Source organism: Choloepus didactylus, chromosome 1, assembly GCF_015220235.1.
Source record: "Choloepus didactylus isolate mChoDid1 chromosome 1, mChoDid1.pri, whole genome shotgun sequence".
Taxonomy (NCBI): Eukaryota; Metazoa; Chordata; class Mammalia; order Pilosa; family Megalonychidae; genus Choloepus; species Choloepus didactylus.
The window spans coordinates 173,642,114-173,668,045 of NC_051307.1; the positions used below are offsets into that span (position 1 = coordinate 173,642,114).

The following is a 25,932-nucleotide window of genomic DNA, read 5'->3' on the forward strand; positions in this document are numbered from 1 at the left end:
TATGTTCCCTTACCTGGCAGCTCACCTACCCCCAGTCCCAAGATCTGAAGGTTTTTGTTTTCTCTAACTTCCCTTTTCCTTAATTCTAAGACATTATGCTATTTTTTTCCCTCATACTAGAAAAACCTTTATTTTCATCTCTTATTTCCCTTCTAGCAGATTACCTCAAAATCCAGGCCAGAAAGTTTCTAGGGCCTGACAAGCACAATCCAGGATGCACTTGCTCTGTCTGCTGTGAGAGCTGCCCCTTACTCAGGGAGGAGGGGACTGACAGCGACGTTGACCACTGATCCTGCAGTAAAAAGGTAGTGCTTGCTTTAAGAAGTAAATAGCCTGTTTCCCAAACCCCATACTTCTTGCTGAAGGGTGATACATAGTTACACTGACAATTTTCCAGTAGCTCCCTCCAAAAAGGAATGCTGTACTTTTGGTTGTCTCTGGGGAGTGAAGACCACCATTTTATTCCCCAGGGGATCATAAAATTGGCAGAGCTCTCCAACCACATATTCTTGGTGTTTTTGATTGAGAACCAAATGACACTGCCGTAGCAGATTTTTCTGTTACTCTTCCTTGAACATAAGAGGTGAATCTTGGTGAAACCCTGAAATAGTTTCTGCTCTGTAGTTTCTCTGAATAATTGGTTTCTGTTAGGTCCTATACCAGTTCTCAAACTGGGTGGCAAGCTGCAGTTGAATCACCTCTATGTACCTGTAGTCATGATACCATGAGTAGTATAAGTCATAAAGATCATGCAACATATGTGGCCCCCAGGTCTGCTACATAGTTGGAGTTGGTCACACTGGTCCCTGCTGGGAGGGGTCCAAGGCTTCCGTGGAGGCAATCACTGTCTTGAAATAGTAACCAGTGGATTTCAGGTAGGAAGTAGACTATTTGGTCACAGACCATATCATAACAGCCAGGAGAGACTTGTCCCTGCATATCAGCAAATTCATCACCTCCAGGTGGTAGCACAAAGAAAGACAGGTTGCCATACCTCTCAGACAGCAAGATGCTTGCACCAGGACTCCAGTCAATGACCACCATCCAATTATGGTTACACAGCTGCAGCACCTCCTCCTCCTAAGTGTAGTGGCTGGTGAAGAAAGCATTGGCACCATGCCAGCAGGTTGAAGTCCTTTACCAGCAAGGGCCAGTAAAGCCCTTCCCTCTGATGTCTGCATCCTCGTGCTTATTGACCCCACAGAAATAGAAAGGTTTTCCGTTGATGAGGAACTGGCTCTCTGTGACAGTTGCTTCTCCTGGGAGCCAGAAGAAATAAGACACAGGCCTAGCTGCTGTGTTTGCCATCAATGTTCATGCATCAGGTACAGCCACCAGAGGTGAGCAGTGGGCACCTGCAACTGACCCAGTACCACCATCCCCTGGGCCAGACTTTGCTCTCCTCACCCAGAAGACACACTTCAAGGCAGTACTGCCCTGGAAGAAAGTCTGGTAATTCACCAATACAGTGTCCTGGTCCATGACGGTAGTAATGGTGATGTCATCAAAACTGGTGGTGGGTATAGTGTAGAGGAAGGCTGGCCAATGCAGTCCCTCCAGTTGAAGAAGTCAAAGTTTGTGATCTGTGCAAAGTCCTGGGTATGTGGAGGTACCGGTCTTACAAAGGATAGTGCCTGGTAACCAGGGTGGGGGTGGGGGTGGGGGCGATCGTGCTGTTGAAGGTTATGAAGATGCAGCAGGCCAAGCGCAGGCCAGTCTGGACCAGCTTGCTGACATCTGCCTCATAGGGGAGGTGCCCGCCTCGTGTTTTGCCATGTGAATGGGTTCATCCACACAGTGGCATGGTAGCGGGAGCTGCTAATCCTCAGCGCTTGTCTTGTGCCCAGGTCTTGGGTACATCGCTGAAGCTGGATGGCGCTGGTAAGTCCAGGGTGGGGCCCAGCTCCCACAGCAGCCTCCCATACTACAGCCGCTGGAAGCCCTAACGCAGGCTAAGCCTGTTCGCAAGTTCCGGAAGCCGCGGAGCTCCTTGCGGCTCTCGCGAAGGGTTCTCCCAGGGGTACAGCATCCCTCCCTGCAGCACAGTCCCTAGCACCAAAGGAGTTGGCGAGCACAGTGCATGTCCCCGCGGGCCCTAGGACCGGAGCTATGCTGTGCTCGACCTCCCCACGCTGAGTTCGGAGCGGCTCGGTTGGCCGCCAGGGGGCTTCCGTCGCGTGGTCTGCGTTAGGCAGTGCCCAGCCTAAGGGAGCCCCGGAGGCCGGGCTTCTAGGACCGTGCCCCTTCCAGCCTGAGGGCGGTAACCTGATTAAAGAATTGTTGAAATATGGGAAAAGAAAAATGAACTCAGGCTGCAAGGTCAATTGGGCTGGGTTCAAATCCTAGTTATGCTATTTATTGGCCGCTGGTCTTGGAATTTCCCTGGAACTCAATTTTCTTATCTTTAAAACAGCTGTAGACCCTAACTCCGAGAGTGGTTGTGATGATTACAAGAAGTAATTAAAATGAAGTTCCTAAGAGTTTGGCATAAAGCAATCAATAAATGTTGATTAATATCATTATAAACAAATTCTTAAGCACTGGTATCAAACTTTTATTTTATAGCAGAATGAAATGAACATGCTTTTATCTTTTAAGATGCTTTCAAAGAAGTTCTGAAACTAAACATATCCACGAGCTTGCATTTTCACAGATAAACTAAACTCAAAGCAAAGAAGTCTAGATACTGAAGGTAGTTACATTAGCTATTTTGATGATCTATGAGCTCATTTCTAAGACTTTCAGAGCGGTTTCCCAAAATGTCTTAAACACTTTCTCTTCCTTTCTCCTCAGTGAGCTCAGCAAGCACAAAATCAAGTTTACAGGTGGCTGACTTCTTTATTTGTTAACTTTTGTTCTTTATTGGCTTATAAACTACCTCAATTATCAAACCTGAATACTCCACAATATTATCTCCTCTGCTGTCCAGATTTTCCTCAGATGTCTCCTTACATTCCCTGCCTCTGTCTAATGGAATGTAATAAAACATTTGTAAAGGTCATGTGGGAAACACACATTTCAGACAGCAGAACTTGCAAACTCAAGGATCAGAATATACTTTGTTTTTCTTCTCTCTAAAGTCACATCAAGCTCAGTGGGTAACTATTTATTTTGGGGGTGGCAGTAAAACATCTGGGAAAAAAGTGGAATTGACTGGCTGTTTGAGTTCCCTCCTGATTGTTCGTTACATCGTTATCCTTTAGCTCATCTTTTATGACTATATTCACCATGATTTACTTGAAATCCTCTGAATAAATACAACTTCAGTAAGACTAAATAGTTATCTCCAAGTAAAACTTTTAAAAAACTTTTGACAAGTGGCAAAACACAATATATGAAACAGCTTTAGTTGTTAGAGACTATTTTCAAATAATTTAATAGAGGTTCCAGAAAAATGACATTAACTCATATTTTTTACTTGACCAAAAGCCTGCATTTTCTAAACATCCAAGGAATACATAGCATTTTTTTTTTAAAGTTCATGTAACTAAATGAATATGGGGACTGACAGAGCAACTTACTTAGGCTTGTACAAAGATACTTCTGCAGTATTTGGAAATAAGAGGAAATAAGTGCAGGAGACTCTAATTACAGTAATAAAAACACACTTTCATGCACACATGTCCACACACACACACACATTCAAAATGAAGGCACATACAGTTTGCAGAACAACATTGCCAGAGAACTGTTTTAAACTGAGACCCTTTCCAATCTTCTTTTCTAAACCACACTTATGATATCATAGACAAATATGAGTTGATTGCAAATGTAGAACAAGGAAGGATATTCTTAAATTATTGCTAAATTTCTTAAGGTAAAAAGTCATATTGGCATTTAGTTTGTTTAATTACAAGATAAGCACTTCCCACCAATTAGAAAGTAGTAAAGGCATGAGTTATATCATCAAAAAAACAAATTTCAAATCACAGTCTTTTCATTTGTTTTTGTGTAAACAAATCTCTCTGTGCCTCAGTTTCTTTGCAGTGACTAGGATGGTATATTTATAGAGACAACTAAAGATGGGATATCTACACTCCTGCCAATAGGGTCAGATCTCGGAAAACTCAGAAAATCTGGTGGAATTTTATGAACTTCCTAGAAGAAAGGTCTCCACTAGGACTAGGAAGTGACCCTACTACCCTAAAATATAATCAAGCCTATTTGGAGGTGGTATATGAGAAAAACAATGATTTTTCAATATTTGTTTTACAGTCAATCACTTCATTGAATTTGTAATGTTCTTAGTAGTGCTTTGTTAAACATATCTTCAAATTTGTGTTCCTTCATTCTAACATTTATACTTTTTATTTTCTCTCTTCTAATTAAATTTATTAGAACTTTCAGAATAAGTTTAAATATTAGTGATAGTGAACAAATTTAGACCATTCCTAACACTAAGGGAAATCCTTCTAGCATGTGTATTAAGTATATTTCTGGCAACATGTGCCAATCCAACATTTTGCAGTAGATGTTTTAATATTTATCTTTCCCTTTCATTTACTGACATATAAATAAACCCATAATATCTGTCAGCATGACTATAATGAAAACAGGTTATTTTTTCATTAAAGTATAATCCATTACATAAAAACAAACAAACAAGCAAACAAAAAAATCCATGTACAATACTCCAGGGGAAAAACAATTGTTAATAATGTTTTGTTGTTTTTGGTAAAACAAAAACAACAACAACAATAATAATATTCAAAGGCAACTGGCATTCCTCAAGAATTCTCTGTATACATATGGCTTTAATGTTTGTTGTTGTTTAAACATTTGAATTTATGGCCTAGCACTGAGTAGTTATAACTAAAAAGTCAAACTTGAACCGAAACTTTTACTTGAATGGGCCCATTAAAAAATCAATTAACACAAATGTTCATGATAACAGGAATTATTAGACAATTAATTTAAGCTTCATATATTTTTTTCTTGATTTGTTGAAATCAAAGGCAAGTAACAACCAGGCCAAAACACAGACATCAGGGCTTTGATAAGCTACTAGATGGTGGACAGACTACAAGGTAAAGATGAGACATTTCATTTTTTTCCTCATCAGCGGTGCTGATAATATGAGGGGTGGGAGAAACTGATTAAAGGAGATGATGAAGTATGCCATTTATTAAAATGATATGCTCTGCTATTAGTGCTTATCTATCATAGATAAATTAAAGTGAAATGTGCAGTAGTTCATAGTCGGTTACATAGCAGATTGCCAGGGCTCAAGCAAAATATTACAGCAATTTTACAAAAGATGGGTGTGTCAGTTTGAATGTATTATGTCCCCCAAAATGCCATTATCTTTGATGCAATCTTGTGTGGGCAGATGTATTAGTATTGATTAGACTGAAATTCTTTGAGTGTTTCCATGGAGATGCAACCCACGCAACTGTGGGTGATAACTCTGATTGGATAGTGTCCATGGAGGTGTGGCTCTGCCCATTCAGCGTGAGCCTTGCTTAGTCTGCTGGAGCACTATGTAAGCTCAGACAGAAGGAGCAAGCTTGCTACAGCCAAGAAGGACACTTTGAAGAACGCACAGGAGCTGAGAGAGGAGCTTCAGCTTACAGAGACGTTTTGGAGATGGCCTTTGATAGCAGACTTTTGCTCTGGGGAAGCTAAGAGGAGACAAACACCCCAAGAGCAACTAAGAGTGATATTTTTGAGGAGCTGAAGCCTAGGGAGGAACATCCTGGGAGAAGGCCATTTTGAAACCAGAACTCCAAGCAGATGCCAGCCACGTGCCTTCTCAGCTAACAGAGGTTTTCCAGACGCCATTGGCCTTCCTCCAGTGAAGGTACCTGATTGTTGATGTGTTACTTTGGACACTTTATGGTTTTAAGACTTAATTGTGTAACCAAATAAACCCCCTTTTATAAAAGCCAATCTGTTTCTGGTGTTTGGCAGCATTAGAAAACCAGAAAAAATGGGTTTAAGAGATTTAGGTCTTCTTAATTTGTTGCTGCACATATGCAGTAACATTTAAGTGCTATATGGAATATTTTTCTTTGAATATTTTCTTGTATTTTTCACTCTTACACCCCATAATATTTCAATATACATGCTGGCTTCAGAACTCTTCAATTTAGCTATATTCAATTTCCATCCTCTTGTTCAACTTTCTTTCAATCTATAATGAGAACTAAGGGCCTAAAGCAAGTGTCTTAGTTTTTCAGCCTGCTATGACAAATACTACATAATGAACTGGCTTAAATATCAGGAATTTAATGGCTCACAGTTCCAAAGACTTCCTTCCTCCCAGGGTTGGTAGTGTTCTGGCCTTCTGGCACTTCTTGGGTTCTTGGCTTTTCTATCATATGGTGAGCCCTCTCCTTTCTCTTCTAGGTTCCGCTGACTTCCAGCTTCTGGCTCTTCCCCACAGCTGTTTCTTCCAAGTCCAATTTCCTTTGCTTATAAGGACTTCAGCCATATTGGATTAAGGTTCCTCCACATTAAGTGTGGCCACACTTTAACTAGTAACATCTTTAAAGATCCTTTTTAAAAATGGATTGACACCCACAGGACCAATGGTTAAGACCTGAACATGCATTTTGGGAGGGGATGTGATTCAATTCCCAACAGTCTGCTCTCTGGAGCCCAAAATGGAGTTCTTCCCACATGCAAAATACATCCATTCCATCACAACATCCCCAAAGCCTTAAGCCGTTTTAGAACAACTCTAAATCAAAAATCTCATCAAAGTCAATTATGGGCATGGTCTGCCCCATGGCAGAGTTCCTCTCATCTGGGCACCTGTAAAACCTATAAAACAAGCTATCTGCTTCCAAAATACAATGGTAAGACAGCCATAGGAGAGACACTCCCATTCCAGAGGGTAGGAATTGGAAGGAAAACAGGGGTCACATGTCCTAAGCAAGTCTGAAACCTAGTAGAACTAACTTTAAGGTCCGAGAATCATCTGTTAATCTCTGTTTTGTTCTCTGGGTCTGCTGGAGAGGCAGCTCTACGTTTTCTAAGCTCTTGCACAGCAGCCATGCCTCTCTAAATGCTGGAGCTCAGGTCAATTGAATTGGAGGATCAGGAGATCTCACAATTGCCATCCTAGGGGCAAGAATCCCTACTTGACCAGATGAGGCACAAACTGAAAGGAGAGGATCCTGGGGTTAGGACAGAGGTTAAGAAAAGGAAAGAGAGAAGCAGACAAGAATGAAAAGGGATCCTGAAATCCACCTGATGCCATCTATGTATGAAAGTAATCTCATGGAAAAAGTCAAGAAATGTTTTCCATTCTCTGGACCCTGTTTGCGATTGGTTAATTGGAGGATTGCTCTTTCTGGGGATGGACTGTTCATGCTTACCCTTATCAACATTCTGGGAGCAAAAGTAGGGACACAGGGCCAGACTTTTTGAAGACCTGAAGAAATGAGAGAAAGGAGTGATTGCTGGAACCCAGAGAGAGAGGGCTGTGTGAAGAAGGCTGCCTGCGACCATCAGTCATGGACACAGCCAGCCCACAATGACACCACATGGAGAGGCAGGGGAATAAATATGCCAAACTCTCTCTACTGGGCTCCACATTGGCCCAGCTCTCCCAGAAGACCAATGGGCAAGGAAGTCCAAATGACAGAATCCAAGCAGGTCAGCCTCTCAGGGCAGAAAGCAGGGTGGGAAGGTGTGCCAGTTTGAATGTATTGTGTCCCCCAAATGCCATTATCTTTGATGTAGTCTTGTGGGGCAGACGTTTTGATGCTGATTAGATTTGCTTGGAATGTGCCCCACCCAGCTGTGGGTGATGATTCTGATGAGATATTCCCATGGAGGCACGGCCACATCCATTCAGGGTGGGTCTTGATCAGTGGAGCCATATAAATGAGCTGACATAAGCAGAAGGAACTCAGTGCAGCTGAGAGTGAACTTTTGAAGATGAGCTACAGCCAAGAGGGACACTTTGAAGAAAGCACAGGAGCTGCAGATGAGAGACAGTTTGAAGACAGCCGTTGAAAGCAGACTCTTGCTCTGGAGAAGCTGAGAGGGGACAAATATCCCAAGTGCAATTAAGAGTGACATTTTTGAGGAACTGCAGCCTAGAAAGGAACGTCCTGGGAGAAAGCCATTTTGAAACCAGAACTTTGGAGCAGACACCAGCCACGTGCCTTCCCAGCTAACAGAGGTTTTCCAGACACCATTGGCTATCCTCTAGTGAAGGATTGCTGATGTGTTACCTTGGACACTTTATGGCCTTAAGACTGTAACTGTGTAACCAAATAAACCCCTTTTATAAAAGTCATTTCATCTCTGGTGTTTTGCATTCCAGCAGCATTAGCAAACTAGGACAGAAGGGTAGAGAGTATCTGTGCTGGGTAAATGGAGAATACCAAGCATACCAAGGTAGAATAATATTTTCAAAATAAGATTATTAAAACACTGAGGTACCCTTGGGTGATCAAGCTTAACTTACTAACTTATTAAAGGCTCATTGTTCTTTCCTTGACTTGAAAAATGTCATACAATTATCAAATGTTACCATACAACTGGGCATTACGAAACTGTTTTATTTAGAGTAAATATAAATAGCTATAGACCCAAATGAAAGCTGATCCAATTTATTTAATTTCCTAATAATGAATAGTTGGGGGAACAACTTCTTCTGTACTATTATAAAGTTGGTTCAATTTTTTACTCTAGGATGTGAGATTGGTTATTTACAATCTGATCATTTGAGGTTTGTTTTACAAATGTGATATTCTTTCTTGCTGCTTAATTTTACTATAATAATAAAAAGGAGATGGAAAAATGTTTGGAAATGGTCAAGTCTGGGTGGGGAACAGAGAAAAAGCATTGACCCTCTATAGTGATATAATAGCAAACATTTGAAAGGGAGTCAACAATGAAGAAGTAGGCCTAGGAAAATGAAATACTTTCCATTATATTTAACTTTTCAAAACTTAGGAGGGAGTTCCTGGCCAACAGTGACATATTTAAAGCAGTCCATATGTCAGAGAAACCTGTTCACAGTGATGAATGGGCCTTCAGATTTGGGGTATACATATACTGTGGTAGAGTGATTCACAATTCTGGTCATTTGAGGAAGCTTTATGCTAAACGTGGTTTCACAATGATCAGGAAATAAACCGGCTTTCAAAAAGAGGAACGCAGGGCTGTAGGGGGGAAATCCCAGACCTTCAATGAAAATATGTTTTAAGCACAAAGTAATCTGTAATTTTATTTTGTGAGCTGCAGGCTGCCTTGCCATCCAATTTAACCTTGACTTGAGGTTTATTATCTGTAGATATTCTGTATTCTTAGCCTTCGTGCTGTAATTGCTTCTTGCATTAAGGTTGTCCTTACCCTGCAAGTGGCCTAATTCAGTAATTAGAGTTGGCAGACTATACTTTTCCTGAAAATTCCACTTCTATTTCAGACTTTGTTTTTATAATGATCCCATGACAAGTTTATTGCTTCCTGATTCAAGGGCCCCAGGTCTTGCTCCATTACTAATCTTCATGAATTTTCCCGCTTTATGAACAATGGAGTCCTTAGGGGTTATAAGAGCTTTCCTCAAAGTCTGCAAGAGGAGAGCATTCCTCTAGAGGGAAAAAACACCATGTTGTAATCCTATTTGGAGTCTTAAAAGTAAAATCACACTTTCCCAACCCCTTGAGCTCACAAAGGAGACACATAAAATATTGCTGCAAAGGTGTGCTGCGTGGCTTGGGGAAATTACTTCAGGCTTTCTTTTCAGCCTTCTACCACTGAATATCACCATCTGGCCATCCCTTATTCCATCCCATTTTCTTGTACATGTATTTTAACCCCACTGATTAGCTTCTTCAGTGTGATAATGCATTTAGTCCATCAGTCTAACATTTCACTTTGGTTTCTTCCCCTTCAATTCTCCATTCTTCAGACCACAGAGTGTTTCTTCCCACCATCAACTGGTAAATGTTTCAATCTGTAGTAGATCCACTGGTTCCATTCAATGTACTATTTTACCACCAACTTTGAGATGCAGTTAGCAGACAGTAATTGATAAAATAGCTCAATCTAAATCAGCTCCCTGATTATCAAGATCACCCCTGGTGTGCCCCAGTGTTACTACACACACACACACACACTCACACACAACAAAAAGGACATGGTGGGTGCAAGGTAGCAAAGGAGATGTCCCTTTTTTATAAATTGTTTTTAATATAAATTTGTTATAATTCATTGGAATGGACATATGCAGGCTTATCTCTCTCCTCTCTAAAAATCTTGTCCCCTTTGTGGTTGTAAAAATTAATGTAACTAAATCATGTATACCATGTTACATATTTTTTTACTATAGAATATAGGCTTGTACAAATAATTTGCAAAATCATTGGGTGAGTTGATCATAACGAAAAGTACAGCAAAATACACAGTCTTCTTTAGTGCATATGTGTCATTCCCCAGGACAGACCTTACATTAGGTCACAAATCAAAATCCAAAAAATTTTTTAAAAATATTGAAATTATATCAGGTATCTTCTCTGACAAAAATGGAATCAAACTAGAAATCAGTAAAAGAAGGAAATCTGGAAAATTCACAAATATGTGCAAATTAACAATACACTCTTAAACAACCAAAGGGTCAAAAAAAGAAATCACAAAGAAAATTAGAAAACATCTTAAGACAAATAAGAATACAGTACTCAGAGGGACATTTACAGCTCTAAATGCTTACATTAAAAAAGAAAGATTGTAAATCAGTAACCTAATTTTGCATCTGGAAGAATCAGGAAAAGAAGACCAAATTAAACTCAAGTAAGCAGAAGGAAGAAAATAATAAAGATTATAAGAAAGATAACTGAAACAGAAAACAGAAACACAATAGAAAGAATTAGTAAATCAGAAAGCCGGTTCTTTGAAAAGATCAATATAATTGAAAAATCTTTAGATAGACTGACAAAGAAAAAAAGAGATAAGACACAAATAACTAAAATCAGAACTGAAAGTGGGGATGTTGCTATCAGCCTAACAGAAATAAAATGGATTATAAGAGGATACCATGAACAATTGTACATCAACAAATTAGATAACCTAGATGAAATGGACAAGTTCCTGGAAACACACAAATTACCTAAACTGATTCAAGAAGAAACAGAAAATCTCAACAGACCAATAACGAGTAAAGACATTGAATTGGGAATCAAAAACCTCTAAACAAAGAAAATGCCAGTACTTGACAGCTTCTCTGGTGAATTTTACCAAACACTTGAAAAACAATTAAAACCAACCCTTCTCAAACTTGTCCAAAGAATTGAAGAGAAGGGCACACTTCCTAACTCACATTAAGAGGCCAGAATTACTCTGTTCCCCAAACCAGACAAAGATATCACAAGAAAAGAAAATTACAGACCAATATCCCTGCTGAATATACATGCAAAAAACCCTCAACAAAATACTAGCAAACTGAATCCAACAGCACATTAAAGGAATTAGACACCAAGACCAAGTGGGATTTATTCCAAGAATGCAAGGGTGATTCAACCTAAGAAAAACAATCAATGTAATATGCCACATTAATGGAATGAAGGAAAACAGCAACAATACATGATCATGCCAATTGATACAGGAAAGGCATTTTACAAAAATCCAACACCTTTTCTTGATATAAACACTTGGAAAACTAGGCACAAAAAGAGATTTTCTCAACATGATAAGGGCATGGATATGAAAAATCCACAGTTAACATCATACTAAATGCGGAAAGGCTGAAAGCTTTCCCCCTGTGAACAAGACTAGAATACCTGCTTTCACCATTGCTATTTAATATGGTACTGGAAATTCTAGCCAGAGTAATTAGGCAAGTAAAGCAATAGAAGACATTCAAATTGGAAAGGAAGACGTAAAACTATATCTGTGTACAGATGATATGATAGTATGCATAGAAAATCCCCAAAATATACAAGAAACCTACCAGAGTTAACATGCAAATTCTGCAAAGGTGCCGAGTGTGAGATCAACACACAAATATCAGTTGTGTTTCTATACATGAGCAATGAGTAATCTGAAAAGGAAATCAAGGAAATAAACCCATTTGTAATAGCAACTAAAAGAGTAAAATATTTAGGAGTACTTTAACCAAGGATGTAAAAGACTTGTACACAGAAAACTACAAAATATGGATGAAAGACATGAAAGAAGACCTAAATAAATAGAAATACATCCTGTGCTCATGGACTGGAAATTTACTACTTAAAACAATTTAAATAATCCTGATAAAAACTCTGGCAGCCTCTTTGGTAGAAATGGAAAAGCCAATCATCAAATTCATATGGAATAGCAAGTGGCCCTGAAGAGCCAAATCATCTTGAAAGAGAACAAAGTTGGAGGACTCACACTTCCTGATTTCAAAAGTTACTAGTAAGCTACATTAATCAAAACGTGCAGTACTGACATAAGGATACACGAATAGATCAATGGAATAGAATTGAAAGTCCTGAGAAAAACCTACACATTTACGGACAAACTGATTTTCAACAACGATGCCAAGACCTCACAATGGAAAAAGATCAGTCCCTTCACAAATAGTGCTAGGAAAAATGGATATCCATATGTAAAATGACAAAATTGGACCCCTAATTCACACCATATATAAAAATAACTCAAAATGGATCAATGCCCTAAATTTAAGAACTAAAACTATGGAACTCCTAGATGAAAGCATAGGAGAAAATCGTCAGGATTTTGTATTAGGCAATGGACTCTCAGATATAGCACCAAAAGCATAAGCAGCAAAAGGAAAAAAAAAAATGATAAATCAAATTTAATAAAAATTTAAAAACTGTGTGCATCAGAGGACATTATCAAGAAAATGAAAAGACAACCAACAGAATAGGAGGAAATATTTGGAAATAATATATCTGATAATTATTTAATATCCAGAATACACAAAAAAAACCACCTCTTATAACTCAATAACAACCAACCCAATTAAAAATGGGCAAAAATTAAGACATTTCTCTAAAGAAGATAGGCAAATGGCCAATAAGTACATGCAGAGATGCTAAACATCATTAGGGAATGCAAATCAAAATCACAATGAGCAACCACTTCCCACCCACTATTAATTTATTTTAAAAATGGAAAATAAAAAGTATTGGTAAAGATGTGGAGAAATAGGAATTCTTGTACATTGTTGGAGGGAATGTAACATGGTGAGGCTTTTGTGGAAACAGTGATGGTTCTTCAGAAAGCTAAACACATAATTACCATATAACCCAGAAATTCCACTTCTAAGTATATACTCCAAAGTACTGAAACTAGGAATTCAAACAGATATTTTTTTATACTAATGTTCATAGTAGCATTATTCACAATAGCCAAAATGTAGAAGCAACTCAAGTGTCCATCAAAAGACGAATGTATAAACAAAATATTGTGTATATATACATACCGTATACATACACATATACATATACACATAGATATACATATAGTATTTTGAAGCTATGTACCCCAGAAAATATCATGTACTTTTAATCCATTCCTGTGGGTGCAGACCTATTGTAAGTGGGACCTTTTGATTAGGATATTTCAGTTGAGATGTGACCCACCTCATTCAAGGTGGGTCTTAATCTTTTTACTGGAATCCTTTATAAGAAGATAAAGGACATGAAGAAAATAGAAAATGTCACAGAGAGCCTAAGAGATGAAATTCAGAAAAGCACCCAGGGAAGCTGAGAGACAGAACAGCCAGAAGCTGAAAGCAATGAAACCTGGGAGAGAAGGACCAGCAGACACTGTCATAGGCTTTCCCATGTGGTAGAGGAGCCTGAGCTCGCCAGTAGCTGGCCTTCAGAGTCCAGGTATTGTCCCACTGATGCCTTGATTTGGACATTTTTCATGGCCTCAGAGCTGTAAACTTGTAAGTTAATAAATCCCCATTGTAAAAGCCAACCCATTTCTGGTACATTGCATTCCAGCAGCTTTAGCAAACCAACACAACATGCAATAGAATATTATTCAGCCATAAAAGGAATGAAATTCTGATACACATTACAACATGGATGGATCTTGAAGGCATCATGTTGAGTGAAATAAGCCAGACATAAAAGACAAATAGTGTATGATTTCACTTATATGAAATATCTAGAATAAGCAGACACATAGAGACAGAAAGTAGATTACAGGTTATCAGGTGCTGGGGGTGAGGATTGGAGAGTAATTGCTTAATGAGCCAAAGTTTCTGTTTGGAGCGATGAAAAATTTTGGTTGGTGGTAGTGTTGATAACACAATACTATGACTGGAATTAATATCCCCGAATTGTACATGTGAAAGTAGTTTAAATGGGACATTTTGTGTTGTATATATTATCACAATAAAAATTTGAAAAAAGAAAACAAAACAAAACAAAAAGCTCAGTACCTTCATCTCTAAAATGAGAATAACAACGCTTCCTATTCCGGTTTGCTAATGCTGCTGTTTTGCAGAACACCAGAAATGGATTGGCTTTTATAAAGGGAGTTTATTTAGTCCAAAATGTTGCTCTTGGAGCATTTTGTCCTCTCTTATCTGCAGCTCCTTTTCAAAATGTCACTCTCAGTTGCTCTGAGGTCCTTCTGTCTGTGAATTCCTTTATATGACTCCAGTGATCCAATTAACACCCACCTTGAATGGGTGAGGTAACACCTCCATGGAAATTATCCAATCAAACATTCAGCTCACAGTTGACTGAGTCATATCTCCATGGAAACACTCAAACAATTCCAATCTAATCAACACTAATACATCTGCTCCCACAAGACTGCATCAAAGAATATAGCTTTGGGCAGGACATAATATATCCAAACTAGCACACTTCCCCATAGAATTGCTGTGAGAACTAAATGAAATAATGTTTAAATAATGCTACCTCACTGAGTATGTGGTATATAATTAATAAATGGGACCTCTTATTTTGTTGCTGTCAGCATTATTTTACATGCTACTGACAAGTAACTAAACATGCTTAATAAAAAATAAAACAATTACTCCCAATTAATGAAAATGGGTATCTTTGCCTGCAATACAATCCCAGGGTAGAACTAGATTTTGTTGCCAAATTATATAATAATTCTATCTCCTATTTTTCCCAAATTACTGCAGAAAGTTTCCCAATTGAAATAAAAATTCAAATAAATATTAAGCCTAAGAAGGATAGCTTGCGGTTAGCAATCAGAGAATTTCTTAATACAGACCATGTATGTGCAGAATATTATTTTTTCCAAGAAAAGAAACAATTGAAGATAAATGAACCTCTAGGGAGAAAATGTACAAACCATTAATGTTCTCCTTTTAAAACCTTGAGATTTCATAATGCAACTTCACAACGTAACACCCTACTGGGATTGCAATATAAACTGTAGGCTTCTGGTATTTGTTGTTTTTTTATTCTATGTTGATAAAGTTACTTTTAAAGGGATTTTGCAACCAATAGTCAGTTACATAAACACCTTTGCCTTCAGAGAGTCATGAATAACATAATTTTCAGCTCAGAAATCTAGTCTACAGAAATTTGAGAATCCCTTGCTTTCTTTCATTCAATAATATATTTAAATCACCAAATCAGAAAGAATCTTAGTGTCTCCAGGAAAAACATACTTCAAGGAGCAGGACAAATTACAAAATAAAAACAAATGTACAAGTTGAATGCAGTTAAGGAAATAATTGTTCCTTCAAGATTTGTCAGGTCAAAATTATAAGCAAAAATAATTCATAAATGTGCAAAATGTCAGTGTTTCTGATGAAAAAGTCAAAATCTAATTGCCTTGTTTCCTCTCGTTCCCCTTCAGCTGAGAAGGCAGGCAACTGGCATGTTAATTTCAATTTGATATTTTCAGAATACTGAAAACAACCATCTCCCATTTCCACTGAGGTTCTTGCCCTGACCCTAGTTCAGGAAATGAAGTCCTCAGAAGCCCACCTAGTGGAAGCCCAGCTAATGCAGGGATCCCTGCCACCACCTGACCTCCTCCCATACAGGATGGGGGCTGGCCCCTCACTGGGCACAGGAACATGGAGCTTTGGGCACACTGTGGCTATCTGGGGAGCCTGGAACAGGAGGGATTGAGGAAGGTGGCTTCCCATGACCCCAGGGCCAGATCGAGGAATAGTCTCAGAGAGAGGAAGTGACCTGCACAGGGTGGGCATGAGCTCCTCAAGGGCAGGAGCCTTCTCTCTCTATTCACTTCTGCTTTAATAGCCTATAGAAGAAAAGTACCTGGCATGTAAGAGGGTATATATGTTTATTAAATGAATGAAAGGGTGAATGAATGAACAGGAACTTATTTAAGGGATAATTTTTTTTCCATCCTAAATTTGGCCAATTTCATGTTGCATTTGAAGAACAATTGATTTCACAAAATTTTAAGCTAATCTTTTTCTCTTCTCTTTTTTGTTTCATAACAGGTATCTTGCCAAAATCCTTTTTTAAGAAGAAGCCAGTTTAATTATAAATCTTAAGTACTGCAGAATTGGTTCATTTGCAATGAAACAAATGATAGCAAGACAGGAAAGAATTTTCTTAGAACAAATAACAATGGTAAATTAATTGAGTTTATTTTGCACATTAATGACAATGCCTTTCATTTGTATAGAAATTTAAAATTTCCAAAGTAGGTCTACATACTTGATTTCATTATTTTGTTATATTCAGGTTTATGGATAACTGATTCCTTAGTATTTTATAAATGAATGGATTGCAGCCTTTGGTTCATTGGTAATTATCAAAACCAAACAACAAGAGAACCTACCCCTAATTCAGTGCAGTATGCAAAGTCAAAGCTTGTGATAGTAAAAGAAAGTAACTTTTCCTTACACTGGAATATAAGCTATGTAAAAATGAAAACAGTGAAATAAAACAATGCTCAAGTTACTGTCACAAAGTTTAGAAAGTTATATTTCTGCAGTAAAATAACTTGAATAAATAGGTTAAAAAGAGCTCATTGACTTACTGTTGAATAGCAAAAGCAATAAATATTTAGGTTATCTTTTACAGTCCAAGTATGTTCATATGTTTATAGAATGAAATCTCTCACATGTACATTCACTTTAAATTTATTTACCCAATTACCCAACTATTTTTCTTTCTACCCATTCATCTATCTATCCATTCATCCATTCATCCAGTTAACCAGCCTTCCATCTATCCAAACTGTTATTCATTCATTCATTCAATATATTTTAAACACCTTCTATGTGCCAGCTTTGTGGATATAGTGGTTTAAAAGACTCTCCCCCTGTCATCCTTTAATTCTAGGGTGATAGTCAAATATTCAGTAACTAACCAGTTAAGTATTAGATTAAAATTGTGACAAATACTTCAATATAGAAATAGTGATATGATTGCTTATAATAGGGGGTTCTGACATTGTTTAGGGATTCAGAGAAGGCATGATTTTTGAAGGATACAAACAAATCATTAATGGAAGAGAGTGGTAGACTGGATGAGAGTGATCCTGAAAGAAGTAGGAGCACATGAAGAACCCCGAGATGGAGAGGACCAAAGAGCCTGTGAAAAACTGAGAGAAGATTGATGTGACTAAAGAGAATAGAGTAAGAGGGAGAGAGGCATATCCAAGGAGAGGCTTATGGGTGGGGAGGTATGCTGTCAGGAGATCATGAAGGGTTTTGTAGGCTGGGTTAGTTATTGAGTCTTGGTCTAAGAATAATAAGAAGAAGCTAGAGAATGTAAAGCAAGGGTGAGACATGATCACCCCAGTGTCTTTCAAAGATCCTTCTCACTGAAGGGTGGTAACAGATTTTGGAGCATAAGAGAGATGTAGTAGAAGCAAACAGAAAATGTTTGAGGCTATGGCTGGGAAGAAATGATGATGTTTTTGACTAGAATCCTGGAGATGAAGGTGAAGAGAAACAGACAGTGATTTCTGAGGTAAGGTCAATAGGTAAAGGATTGACTGGGCGCTGGGCGTGGAGGGGGTGGAGAGGAGCAGCAAGGATAGAGAATGAACCCTGGATTACTGGCTTACCTAACAGGATGGATGGTGTATTTATGCCAAGGATTCCAGAGATATACATTAAAAGCAACAAAATACAAATCAAAATGATGGTTCTGGCAATGATGCTGATCAAAATAAAAGAACAAATGCAGAGCAGAAGCACAATGACAAACTCAGAGCAATTTTAGAATGGCTATTAATATTAATGTTATTTTACATTATAAATTATCCTGGGTACAAAATATCATGAAAGAATTAATACAGAAAGACAAAATATTACCTGAAAGATTTTAAATAAACAAACCATACTTTATTAAATGTAGATATAGTGTTCAGAGCAGTGCCTAGAATGTAGTAAATTGTCAGTGAATGCTAGTTATCATCAACATCACTATTTAACCCTTCTAATTCAATTTTGTATGATAGTCCACTTGGCCTCAAAATCAATTTATAATCTTGAGCAAAGAAGGAGCCAAATATCATCAGCCAGAATAAAGACAAAGCAAAGTTAGTGAGTTTAAACACTTTTAAATACGAAATGTAATTTCATATCTCTTTGTGTCTCCTTCATTCACTAAAAACTGGAATTGGCATCATTGTATGTGCAACAAAGTAAAAGTAAAAATGTTTCACAAATGCAAAAAAAAAAAAAAAAAAAAAAAAATCCCTGGGGCTCTTCGTAAGTATTTGCTTGAGAGAATCCTTAAGTTCTTAGGCTATAGTTGGTCCTTTAAAAAATGAGAAGGTCCTCTAATTTCAAAGATTTTGAAGCAACACAATACCTTGTTTTATGCTCACAGGTGAACTCTATTCTTGTGATAGATTGTATTTGGAGACTAGAAATATGAGGCTGTGAAACATCCTTAGAAATGACTGAATTTAGGAAGATGCATATGTACATGTATTTAGCAGATAAAAATAATGTCAGTGCTTAGGTTTCTCTTACTCAATTCCAAAGTTGACCGTAGAATCTGGGAAGTACTATGGACAAAATATGGCAAAATACATACTCAAAGAGAGTAAGCATGGTCTCAAAAAAAGAAAACCGATTTATGGCCTAGAGAGATTTGGCTTCTAATCTCAGATCTGCAATTTAATAACTTGTGTAGCTTTGGCGATTGGTCGATTCTGATCCTAAATTTCCTTATCTGCCAAATGAGTTTAGGAATAATTAGATTTCAAAGTTGTAGCAAGGATTATAAATGAAGTAATATGCATAAAGTGTGGAACACATATAAACATCCTTTACTCAACAGTCAATTATTGAGCACCAACTATATTCCAACTCACTGTACTGATGGTGAAGAAAGAGAAATGAAAAAGATAGATACATGACTTAAACATAATCTATGTGGGCATACAGAAAGTAATGATGGGAACAGATACATTTTAAAACTATAATGTCAGAAATACAAACCGAGGAATGTTCTTCAGAATAATTGTCCTGTAAACTTAAAAAAATGTCACGACAAGAAAGACAAGAAAGGCAGAAAAACTGTTTCATGTTAAAGATTAAAGATACATGTCAACTAAATGCAGTTCATGATCCCATGTAGGATCCTTGGAGTAAATGACAAAATTTGAATACAAACTGTGGAATTGGTGATATTGTAAAACTGTTATATTTCCTGATTTTCATACCTGTTCTTTGCTAAGATCATGTCCTTGTTTTGGGGAAAGTATGTAGGGATAAAGGAGCAAAATGTTTCCAGCAACTCTCAAATGTTTGATGGAAGGATGGTAGAGGGATTTTCAACAAGTATTCATTTCCCTTTTTTCTTCCTTTGGGATCTGCCTCTCTGGAGTGAATTTTGCAAATATTTAGAGTTTCAGCAGTAAAAACAGAACCTTTCAATTTTCTAGGTCCTCCTTATTGAGTAATACACTTCTACCTCAATGGACTTGCTAAAATTGATAATTTATAGTACTCAGACTTTAAGTAGAATTTAGTTACTGACCAGAATGAGTTGAAAATATCCCCAAACACCTAACATAACCCCTAAAGTTGCCTTTTATTTGGAAAATAAGTTTAATGTACATATAGCAAGTAAATAAAGCACATTGACATTTCAAAGCTAAGTTTTTGATACTTCTTTCTTTAAAAGGAGGGACCTAATTCACCTCTTCTTGTTTCTGGGCTGAGAAAAATGAGGAGCCTTAAGTTAGTAAAGAACAATCTGTGGCTTTTAGTTAAGTTACCCTAATGTTTCCCGACTGGGTCAGATCTATAATGTGCATGACAGAATCTGTAATCAGGACTGTACATTGAATTCATTTCCCAATTTCTCTAATGAATAGCATCACACATAAACCCACTGGTGTCAACAAGAACATTCCATTCTTCTAATTTTCTACAATGAATGTACATGCATATGCATGTTAATATCTGAGTATATGCATCTTAAAGTAGACAACCATGAACACAAACATAAAATAAACACATAAACAGATAAAAATCTCTACAGTATGGGAAAAATAAGGTCAAATAATTGTGAAAAGCACTGTATATCACATGTTCAACAAAGAAAATTTCTACCTTTGACTTATTAAAAGTGCGAACTTGTGAAAACAGAAAATTTGAAAGTGCTATAATGTCCATTTTTTTAAGCATTTAGCTTTAGCATTGTTGGCCTCTTTTGACCTATTTAGGTTCTGGTCAGGGAAATAACATCTTGTTTGTTTTATTAAAATTTCTTAAAATTCATTGATGAAGACAATTCATTTGCTCAAATTCACTGTCATAAAGGCTGGCAATAATTTTGTCTTACTATCATTTAAGTTTTTATTTTAAAAATAGGATAAATAAAAATTCAAACCTGAGACTTCCATTTTAGCTATGCTGCAGTATCTTATAGGAGACAAATATTCTTGCTGATAATAATAAAATTGTTTAAAATATTAAACAATGAATTTGAAAGCATGTGAGCTGCTAAAGCAGCCAATCTTGAAGGCCCAGACCCTGGAAAGAAGATTAAGCTTATTGAGGTGAGACCAATTTTATGCATATTGGTCTTCTCCTCAGAGAGTATGCTGATTCTTAACATATGCCAAGAGGCTACTAAGCTGAGTAGAGAGGCTGCTAAGAGATCTAAAATAGAGAAGAGCTTCTGAAAATCTCATAGGTTTTGGGGAAACAAATAAACAAATGAAAAATGGAATTCTGGATTGCCAACGCAGTTAGGACTTGAATGACCCAGATCCAATGACAAATGAGGTACACCAAAGTGAGACTGGCACACGATACCATTTGTCCCATGGGGCATTATTTGATTAAGCTACACAGGGCAAGGGGCAAAAGATCCAATCAGAAAGTGTGTGAAAAGAAGCCAAAAGTGGTTGAAGAGTAGCATGGAGTTTTCCGCAGTCCTACAGTGCCAGGGCAACCGAAAGTGCACTTCAGGGCTTCCAAAGAGGAATGACACAAGTAAACACTTCAGGCTCTAATTGGGACGCATGGAGGGCTACACCATCGGAGGGGGGAAACCAAAGTTAAACGGAATCTGAAAATTAGCCTCTAGTCAGCTCAAGACCTGATTGGATTCAGGTGATAAACCTCTTTGTGGCTTGCCAGAGGATAGGGAAAATAATCTCTGAATTTTTCCATATACAAGACTGACAGTAAAACCAAAATTGTTAGTGCTATTAAGAAATAAGGAGAAAAAAACAGGCAATACTAGCATATCTACACGTGATGCAAACACTAGAGTTATCAGATGAAATTTTAAAATAATGATGACCAATAACTTTAAGCAAATAGATTACCAGATGAAAAAGTTTAACAGAAGACAAGAAAAGGATATAATTGAAATTTTTGAATTAAAAAAATACAATAAGTAAAATTAATAATGTGATAGATGGGACTGCAAGATAGGTCAACAGAAAATATCCAGATGACAGCACAGAGTGCAAAACAGATGAAAGTACAGGGAGAAACACAAGATACATTACCCTCAACAGATGAGCACAAAAAAACATGTAATATATAACTCATGCTATATTATTTATAATAACCCCAAACTTTCCCTCAATGTAGAGTGGATAAATACATTTTGGTGTGTTCACATCATGGAAACTCCTTAGCATTGAGAAAAAAGGAACCACTGTTAATAAGCAACAATACTGATGAATGATTCTAACATAATATTGTACAAAAGAAGCCAGATACAAAAGAGTACATGCTACAATAGAAATAAAAAATGGGTACAATCAATCTTTGATTATTATTATAAGGGGATAATGACTGGGGGAGAGCTCTGTGGGGATTGCTTGGGATACTGATAATCATCTACTTCTGGACTCACTGGTGGTTCTTTTAGAAAATCCATTGAACAGTATACTTATGATGTGCATGCTTTTGTGTATATAAACTATACTTCCATAAAAAAAGATTAAAAAAATTTAAAACTTGAGTGTGATTTTGGTAGTTTTGGTGGAGATAATGACAATCACCTTCACTGTCTTACCACTAATAAAGTTCCTTTGTACAATAGTTGCTTTTTAAGGAATGCAAAGGATTAATCAGGAAAGAGATGGCAAAAAAAAAAAAACAAAAGAAAAAAGAAAAAGAAAAGGGGTGGGGTGGGGGGACTGTGTGTTTCTAAGTATACCTGAAATGCCACTCAATAGCACTGTACGTCGTTGAAGAAATGAGCAGAATATTGGTTGTCCTACCAATTCTCCCTTCCTCCAGCAGTTCAGCAGACCTAGTGATAGTTGGTATAGCCAAAGGCAAGAATCAGACATGCCAGAAATCAATAATGGCAATGCCATAAAATTCATAAAGAGGAAGTAACTAAAAGTTTTTTCAGTATTTTTCTCCAGTTAGAAAAAGACTAAAATACTTTTTTTTTTCTCTTTGTTGTTTTACCTTCTCCAGAGGTAAGATGTCCCAAACTTATTTGACTCCTCTTTCATTGTTTCATTGCTTTTTGATTAGGATTTCTTTATTCTAGATTCTTAGCTCCTTGGGAGCAAAGCCTATTTCTTATTTTGTTCTATATCTGTGTTACTAGACAGGTACCTGTCAAAGAGTAAGTAATAAATAGAAATTTGTTGTCTGTTACTAGCATGATCTAAAGCCAGAATTTAAATTAGGGTCAATATCATAGTATAATAGAGATGGCATATGTTGTTGCTTTGCCTTTTTTTTCCCCCTGGAGGGGGAGAGGAAAATAACCCAGAAACTATTCTATCATTGGCAAAAACAGATTAGGACAGGACCATTTCCTGGTATGACATAAACTCTTGCTAAAATGCCTCGGAGATTAGTGGCTTTCTCTATGATATGATACATATCAGACTTTGCTTTTGTCTACAGACAAAGCTGGATATTAGCAAAAACGAAAATACACATATCTTCTTATATTATTACTCCTTTACGAATATATGGAATCACACTAATTATTTCTCTAGATGCCTCTCTGTAAGTTTAATCAATAAGAGAATATGAAATTGGCAAATTAACACTTTAAAAAGACTTCCTGGGGAGTGAGGTTAGATGGCATGTGAGACCTATCTTAAGTTCTTCAGTATTATTAAAAATGTTTCTTGTATGACCTCAATTATATAAAAATATTCACAAACATACTCTAGAAAAGTGTAAAATCTATGAAGAAACAAAACACAAAGTTTGCTTTATGTTAATACCTAAAATTGGAACTTCAGGTTTAAAAGCTTATTTGCTCTGGTTACAGCTTCCAAGAATTCAAGTTTAGCAGATCCCATGGCCTCCCTGTTCTATATTATGTCACATAAAACAATAGAAAATACTGTGACTATCTCTGGTACACCCCAAACTTCTTCAATGGTCACTTTGACTAAATAAACTCAGTGCCTGATTTGTTTGCTGGAGAATTTTCTGGACTAGGTCCGGACATTTTTTTTTAAGTGGGGGGAGGGGAAAGGGAAAATATAAAGTATTTTGTCACTGCTCTGTAAAACTGCACCAAACAGAAGGGAGGAAAAAAACAAAACAAAACAGACAACTAAATTTTGCACTCTTATTCTAAGTCCATTTAGTTCCACACATCACAATTAATCATAATCATACAGTATTTTTACTATTAAATAAATTGTACATATTGTTCCCATTGTACAGATAAGGAACACTGAGGTCTAGAGAGCTTGAGCTTCTCTTACCCAATGCTTAACGGCTAGTTTGTGACTAAGCTGAAACCACAATTCACTCTGGCCCATAAAAGCGAGGTTCTCTCTTTAGAAATTGTTGTGGTAGATCTTTTCAAATACTGTTTAAAATAAATGGGATAAGAATAAATCCCTTGCCTCACTCCAGTAAAACATTTACCTTCTAACCTTGAAGGTTCAATTTGTGATTGTTTCATAGGCCTCTGGAACTGCAAATAATGAAGACCGCAACATTTCAGATGCTCCCATCTAGAAGAAACACTGGGAAAAAGAGAAGAATGAAGTCTCTGCAGGAAGAGTCAAGGATGAAGAGGAGATAGATAGTCAAAGAAAGAGAGCACCAGCGTGTAAAAATACTTAAACTGTATGAGCTTCAATCACATAGGTTTGCATGGGGCGTAACCATGGCTGTTGTGGGTTTAAACTGGATCCAGAAAGTATTTGGTACTCCTCTCTTCAAAAAGAAGGACCTAACTTACCTCTTCTTCATTGTGTGCCTGACTTAATGACTTGCTTCTAAACAACAGAATATGGTAGAAATGATGGTGCCCGACTTACAAGAGTAGGTCTTAAAGGGCACTGCAGCTTTTTTTTTTTTTTTTATCTCTCTCAGATCTCTTGCTCCGGGGGAAGCCAAAGTCTGTATTGTGAGAGCAGTCAGAGAGCCCCATGGAGAGGCCCTCATGGCAAAGAAGAAAAACCTCTTGCCAAGAACCAACACTCATCTGTCAGGCACGAGAGTGAGTCATTTTGGAAGAGAAACCTCCAGCCTCACTCAAACCTTTAGATAACTGCAGCCCTGGCTGATACCTCGACTGCAACCTCCTGACAGACTCTGAACCAAAACCACTCAGCTAAGCCAATTTTGAATACTTGACCCATAGAAACTGTGACATAATAAATGTTCATTGCCCTAAGCCACACAATTTTGGGGTAATCTATTACACAGCAATAGATAACTAATAAAGTTGTCATGCTGAAGCAAAGAGCATTGCCATAACACTTATAAAACACAACTACTATTGGGGTGGACCACATGTAATTGTTATTTATATAAATCATATATCTGCCATTCTTTATGTTTTAATCTACTATTCAGGAGCTTTACCAAATTGTTTCATTCCCAATTTGAAATGGACTTTAGTGAATATGTATGCTGTTTTTCAAAAAAATAATCATATGGCAATATGGTTATGATTTTCTGGTACAATAGATCTGATGCAACAGTTGGAAACTAATTATTTGTGAATTATTTCTTGTTTAAGACATGCAAAAGATAATTATTAGCAAATGATCATTCTCTCTTACATAAGGTATTTATTTGGGTTTTGGATTTAGGAACATTTAAATACTTGAATAAATGACAAAATATGCTTCAAATATTGTCTTACATAGTCCTAAGAACAAAAAGCTCATTTCTTCTGATCATTGGAAATAGTAGGCAGATTTTTTTTTCATTAAAAAAGAAAGACAGACAGGCTTCTATAATTAGCTTTGAGTGTCCTCCTCATTTATTCCCATTAACATGCCTCAGCTGGCCCAGGTAACGCGACATTAGCCTCCCGATAACTTACTATCTGTTTTGGCATGAACTTTACCATTTCTGCATTTCTGGTGATGGAATATGTCAAGCTATACAGTGAGAATTTATTTCTGCTTCTAGCCTCCCCGGAGCTTTCACGTGTGTGCTTGATTTAATGCAATGCCTTATAGGTAAATTTCCCAGCACCAAATCACATTTTCTCACTTATATTTTACATTTTCAACTTTAATCAAAGACAAATCTTAAATGGGAAGTTATAAAAAACTATACATTTTACCTTAACCTCAAATGCAAGATTTTGCTATTATTTTGTAGGG

General features: G+C 37.2%; 1 pseudogene; it reads right to left on the reverse strand.

Moving 5' to 3' along the window:
* Window positions 1-252: 252 nt before the first annotated feature.
* Window positions 253-24,562, reverse strand: LOC119526386 (annotated as a pseudogene).
* Between the last annotated feature and the right edge of the window lie 1,370 nt (window positions 24,563-25,932).